At 40.6% G+C, this 6259-nt stretch overlaps 1 protein-coding gene across 3 annotated transcripts in view; it reads left to right on the forward strand.

The window, feature by feature from the left end:
- The first annotated feature begins 1027 nt into the window (after positions 1-1027).
- LOC125042575 (4-hydroxybenzoate polyprenyltransferase, mitochondrial-like) overlaps positions 1028-6259 on the forward strand; it is a 44963-nt gene continuing 39731 nt past the window's right edge. The window contains exon 1 of one of the 3 annotated variants that reach the window (XM_047638291.1): positions 1028-1149. The gene's annotated coding sequence lies outside the window, so the exon portion shown is untranslated. Of the gene's footprint in view, positions 1150-1481; positions 1506-2082; positions 2181-6259 lie in introns of those variants that run through there. The other 2 variants (XM_047638292.1, XM_047638290.1) reach the window with 2 other exon arrangements.

The following is a 6259-nucleotide window of genomic DNA, read 5'->3' on the forward strand; positions in this document are numbered from 1 at the left end:
GATGAGGATCTAACTCCCGTGATCGAGTGGATGAAGGCATCCTCAGAGCCTCCTGGCTGGCCACAGGTACCAGGAGAGAGCCCTGTTACCAAACACTTGTAGCAGCAGTGGGCCATCTTGCGGCTGGAGGGCTGGAGTTACTTGGTGGTGCTGGTGCCGCATGCCCTGAAGCGAGACCTGTTAAATGAGTTGCATGTTGGGATCACCAGCGGCCACCTGGGATAAAAAGGACTCTGAGCAGGTTGAGGCAGCTCTTCTATTGGGTGGAATGAGACAAGATATACTGTAGTGGTGTCGCACTTGTTAAGTGTGTTTTGCCCCTAATGAGCCAGCAAGTAAGAACCGAGCTGTACCAGATTGGCTGTGGACATCGTAGAGCCTCTCCCTATCACCACACAAGGAAGCGTTTTTGTTTTCGTGATGACCAATTAGCATATGCATATGCGCTTCCTGATCACGAGGCAGAAACAATGGCACAGGCACTGGTGAATAACTCCATTACATGCTTCACGATGCCTTGGGAACTACACTCAGAACAAGGGCGAGAGTTGGAGTGGGTGGTGTTCAAGGACTGTTTTCGATTGCTGGGTACCAAAAAGACCTGTACCACTGCCTTGAGGCTTCAGTCTGATGGTTTGGTGGAGCGATTCAACAGTACTAGATATATACTGTCACATGATGAACCATAATTATCTTACTTTTAATCATGTGTTTTATCTACTTTATATTGTAATATTAGTAACATATCCCTTTATATAAATTGCATGCGTACACTCCTCCAGAATATGCTTGTGCAGAGCAAAGCTCCATATTTTATTCACCTTTTCCCCTCAAATGGAGCAACAAAACATATAAAACATATACTGTATATATAGTACTGTAGCAGTAACCAGCAGAACTGGGACGTCAGTTTACCCATACTGTTGATGGCCTATCACTCAGCCCAGCACAAGGCGACCACCCACACTCCTGCCAAGCTGATGTTCGGTAGGGGACTGCGACTTCCGGTAGATCTGGTGACAGAGCGATCACGACAAGTTAAGTTTAACGTTGGTAACATTCTGGATGCACCGGCCAGCGATCGTTGGTTCTCCACACTAGACTTGAAGTCTGGTTACCACCAAGTGGAGATAGCAAGGAAGGCTAAAGGTATTTCAGCATGTTCCTTCGGCCAGGGGTTGTGGCATTTCGCCATTGTGTCCTTTGGCCTGTGCAACGCCCCTAGTTGTTTAGAACGGTTGATGGAGTGGAGGACGGCTCTTGTCTCCCTAGACATCATTGTCTTTGGAAGGTCATTCGACGAGGAGTTGGAGCGGCTACACAACCCTTTCAGCAAGGGACTAAAATTCCGGTCTCTGGGAAGCTCCTTACAAGTCCTTCCCAGGGACTGACGTGACCTACATAATCCTTCGTGGGTCTCAGAACGCCCACACATTGATAACGCGGACTGCCTGTGGGAGTACTACGGCCTAGGAATATTCTCGTGGGGAAGTGGAAAGAAACAAGTAAGAAGACCAGCGGAGCCAATATGGCAATCGTGGTGGCGGTGGCTGTGGTGGAGTTGTGTCAACTGATGAGTCACTGGTGGTGTTAAATGAGCGGCTGGTCGGCCTTTTGTAAGCAGTTGGCAGTGTTACGGGATTATGGATTTGTATGTATGTTTTTGACAGAAGTTTTGGAGGTATCTCGTCCTACATATATGCATATACATATACATATACATATCTACACACACACATATGTGTGTATATTATATATATATATATATATATATATATATATATATATATATATATATATATATATATATATATGTGTGTGTGTGTGTGTGTGTGTGTGTGTGTGTGTGTGTGTGTGTGTGTGTGTGTGTGAGAGAGAGAGAGAGAGAGAGAGAGAGAGAGAGAGAAATGGAAGGAAGCAAAGATAATGAGAAAAGGTATATTTCATTAAAAACAATTTTTGTTCACTGTACTGAGGTATTCCATAATACAGTTGGACAAATTATTTAATTTTCTATTCTAGGACCTTAATAAGTAAGGAATATTATGGTTATTTTATTCTGTCAAGATAGGTATATATTTCTCAGTAATTAAGAATTGTAAACGGGAACATAACGTCTCCTCGAGATTAGGAGCGACAATGTTGACGAAACTCTGTAGTTTCGTAAGTTTCAAAATGTGGTGAGTGAGCTGCTGCCTCAGGCTGTCTTGTCTGTCTCTTATTTAAGTTTTGTGTTATAAATCGCCATTATAGAACTATTGACGATTGACAGTATATGTTCTTCTCACGCTATTGTATTTCTAAGAAAGACATAGCTACTTATTTACATTCACTAGATTTGTCCAACAAGCCTCCAAAACTGTGAATGACCAGTACTGCCTACTCCGAAAGCTAGATAATGAAAGATTACCTTTCGAATAATATAGATTAATGTCAATTCATTTCATGAGTGAGAACAGTTACGGAAGGACTTGTGACAAAATTTCTGCATGTTCCTTAGCCAGTCATATATGTTCAGAATTATATTTATGGCGGTGCAACACTAGTCATTTCTAGCCAGGATCAGAAAAACTTTCAGTTGTATCTTCACTTGCAGAAGCTTTTGTTATAAGTCAGACTGGAGAGTTAAACTTGCAGACCTACAGGCAATGAAATGATAGTTCATTGTTATTTTGGACTTTATTTGTCCACAGGTTTTCATTTCTCCCTCCCTTCTAACTGAACAACACAAACATATATGTGTTATGCATTTACTAGTGCCCTGCAGATTATTTTTGAGGTTATCTTTGAGAAATAGTTGCTTTCACCTTGCTAGATTGTTACAGTTTGAAAAGAAAAAGCAACTATTGTTTAGTTTGGGGTTAAGGCACCTGATTAACCTTTTAGACATGGTTGCATCACAGCAGTCACATGACCAAAAATCCGGGGAAAACTCTCCATATATGTCAACCAAGAGTACAGTAAAATAGGAAAACTTTCCATATATGCCAACCAAGAGTACAGTAAAATAAGTGTGTGGAGTGGATACTTTGACAAAAACTAAGACACTTTTCCTCTATGGAGAGATACAGGACAGAGAAGACAGAGGATCGACCCTACATTTTATAAGTCCCCTTCCATGTTTACCTTCGAGGATCAAAACAAATGTGACGCGTAACATATTATTGCAATCCATCAAGTAGTCCATGTATTGCTACGTGCTTGTGAGAAGGCCTATTTTGTCATTACTAGCATCTGTTTTTTCGAATTCATGTATGTAATGCATTCTTCTAGTATATTATACTTTTACGTCTTTTGGTAATTATTTGGGGTTAGGTAAGGTTGCTTGGTTACAACATTTTTTTTGAACGGTGGCATTGTGAGCCATAGTTTTTTTTTTTTAACGTGGCGTGTCGGGCCGTAGACTTTCTATGTTGGTGGGTGTTTCCGTAGAGCTTCTTGAGCTGATTTTAACAATTTTCTTTTGCTGTTTCATGCATTAGTGCATTATGTTTATTGTATTTAAGCCTGTTTTACCCCATAATTTCCCTGATATACTTCATGACCTCCCCTACTATCGGGACTTAACAAAGCAAGCTAACTGAACAACACAAACATATATGTGTTATGCATTTACTAGTGCCCTGCAGATTATTTTTGAGGTTATCTTTGAGAAATAGTTGCTTTCACCTTGCTAGATTGTTACAGTTTGAAAAGAAAAAGCAACTATTGTTTAGTTTGGGGTTAAGGCACCTGATTAACCTTTTAGACATGGTTGCATCACAGCAGTCACATGACCAAAAATCCGGGGAAAACTCTCCGTATATGTCAACCAAGAGTACAGTAAAATAGGAAAACTCTCCTTATATGTCAACTAAGAGTACAATGAAATAAGTGTATGGACTGGATACCTTGACGAAAACTAAGGTAAATGTTTATAAAAGGACCACACCCGTCAGAGACAAAGTCCCAAACTCCAGCCAACAATCCGAGCCAAGAATTGTAATTTAAATGATAAAGAAAGTAGAAAAATTAAAAACCCGAGCCAAGAATCGTAATTTAAATGATAGAGAAAGCAGTAGATTCGAATTGGCGTTACAGGCTCGAACGAACAAACAAGCATATTATAAACGCACGATTTACAAGACAACCCCCTCCCCCCTCCTGATCGCCGTGTTTCCCTAACTAACCCGGGATCCCCTTCCGATCGCCCTAACCCAACCCAACCCAACCCAACCCAACCCAACCCAACCCAACCCAACCCAACCCAACCCAACCGATCGCCGTATTTCCCTATCGGGGGCTCCGCCGAGATCTTAATAAACATTAGGTCACCGCGATACATTTTTGTCGTTTAACTGGAATCGTTGGGCTTCTGCATATTAATTTTGATATCAGTCAATGTAGTTTTTCATTGCCTACAACGCTATAATCTTAAATTTTTTCCTAGTCAGTGCGGTCCTTTTGTATACTTTAACCAAAACTAAGACACTTTTCATCTATGGCAAAAGGTGCACATATCTAAAATAAGGGAGACACAGGACAGAGAAGACAGAAGATCGACCCTTCATTTTCTAAGTCCCCTTCCATGTTTACCTTGCAAAAACCAAAACTCAATACTGCGATCCATCAAGTAGTCCATGTATTGCTACACGCTTGTGAGAAGGCTTATTTTGTCATTACTATCGTCTGTTTTTCCTAATTCATGTATGTAATGCATTCTTCTAGTTTTATTATACTTCTTTTACGTCTTTTGGTAATTATTTATGCTATTCTGTTCAATAATCTTGTGCACATTCACATTTTCACTGGAAGATTTGACAGGCCGTGCGCACTGGTGAGAAATGTTTCGTTTTAAGTGCTGCATCGACTCCAGGTCATTTTCAAAGTCATATTGTGGATATATTGGCCAAATAGACATTATTCTCAATCAAAGCGTGATATTTAAGCCCAAATGCAAAAGAAAGTTATTAGAAACCAAGCAATTCTGACCATAGACAGAAGCGCAGAAAAGTTCTGTCTTTCGTGTATAAAAGAATGTGGTTTAAACCTGGCAGAAAAGTTCTGTCTTTCGTGTATAAAAGAATGTGGTTTAAACCTGGGGGCTAGGCGTATATGCTATTAAGGGGGTCCAGGGTGCAGAGCCCCCAGGCTAGGGAATATATAGATCATAGTGTATAAATCCCACAGGGTTAGGTTAGGTTGGTTTATTGGCATATATATTACCACAGGGTCCAGGGAGCATAGCCCCCTTGCTAGGCACATTTAATACCACAGGGGTCCAGGGTGCAGAGCTGGCTAGGGAATATATAGATCATAGTGTATAAATCCCACAGGGTTAGGTTAGGTTGGTTTATTGGTTAGGACGCATTGTACGATTACCACAGGGGATCTGGATTATGTGAAATCCTGTAGATTTTTGCCGAACGATGGGTTTGGTTCCCGTAAAGTTTTTTGTAAGTTGGCGGGACGGTCCGTAGACTTTAAAAGATGGCGGGGATGTCCATAGAGTTTCACTATCCGATTTTAAGTGTTTTTTGTGCTTGTTTTACACATTTTTGTTCTCTATTTTTCCTATTTCAGCTTGTTTTACCCCGTAATTTCCCTGATCTACTTCATGCCCTCCCCTGCCATCGGGACTTATCAAATCACATCAAGATTGTTGGCTGGAGAATGCAACGGAGATAATCATCAGATTCGTTCTCATCACAAGAAAACAAATCTGATGATATAAATATTGTCAGGAAAGACCCGATTGTCATTTTTGGAAAATTAACCAAATCCGGGCATTAGGCGGATGTTAGCAGCTGCTATGTTGGGTGTGTGGCTTGTAGGCCATGCATATCTGAACACTCGTGTGTGGTGACGACTCTATCCTTTTTATTTGCTATGTTGTTTTCTCTTTTAATGCATAAGTATTTTTAGCTTTTTGCGATTTTCCAATATCTTTCCACGTATTCTATAACTCAGTACAAGAAAAACTAAAATATTAAATATTCTGTTGTTGTTGTTTTTATAATATTCAGTTTTCTGTAATACAACCTGCACCACTAGTCATAGCACCAGGAATATGATTCTGAGCATAGAAATGATGTCCTCCATGGAGCCAATGCTCTTCCAGTCATGGCTCACAGTCATTGCATTCCACACTCATTTATTGATTGGAATAATACAAATCGCTTTCTCTCACTTTCCCAAGAGGTTTGTGCACTTGTCCTGATTCCTTCTGGTCGCTCTGGCCTTCAGCTGAAACACTTTTGCCATCACTGGAACACTGACA

The sequence above is a fragment of the Penaeus chinensis genome, chromosome 32 (genome assembly GCF_019202785.1).
Source record: "Penaeus chinensis breed Huanghai No. 1 chromosome 32, ASM1920278v2, whole genome shotgun sequence".
In the NCBI taxonomy this organism is placed as follows: domain Eukaryota; kingdom Metazoa; phylum Arthropoda; class Malacostraca; order Decapoda; family Penaeidae; genus Penaeus; species Penaeus chinensis.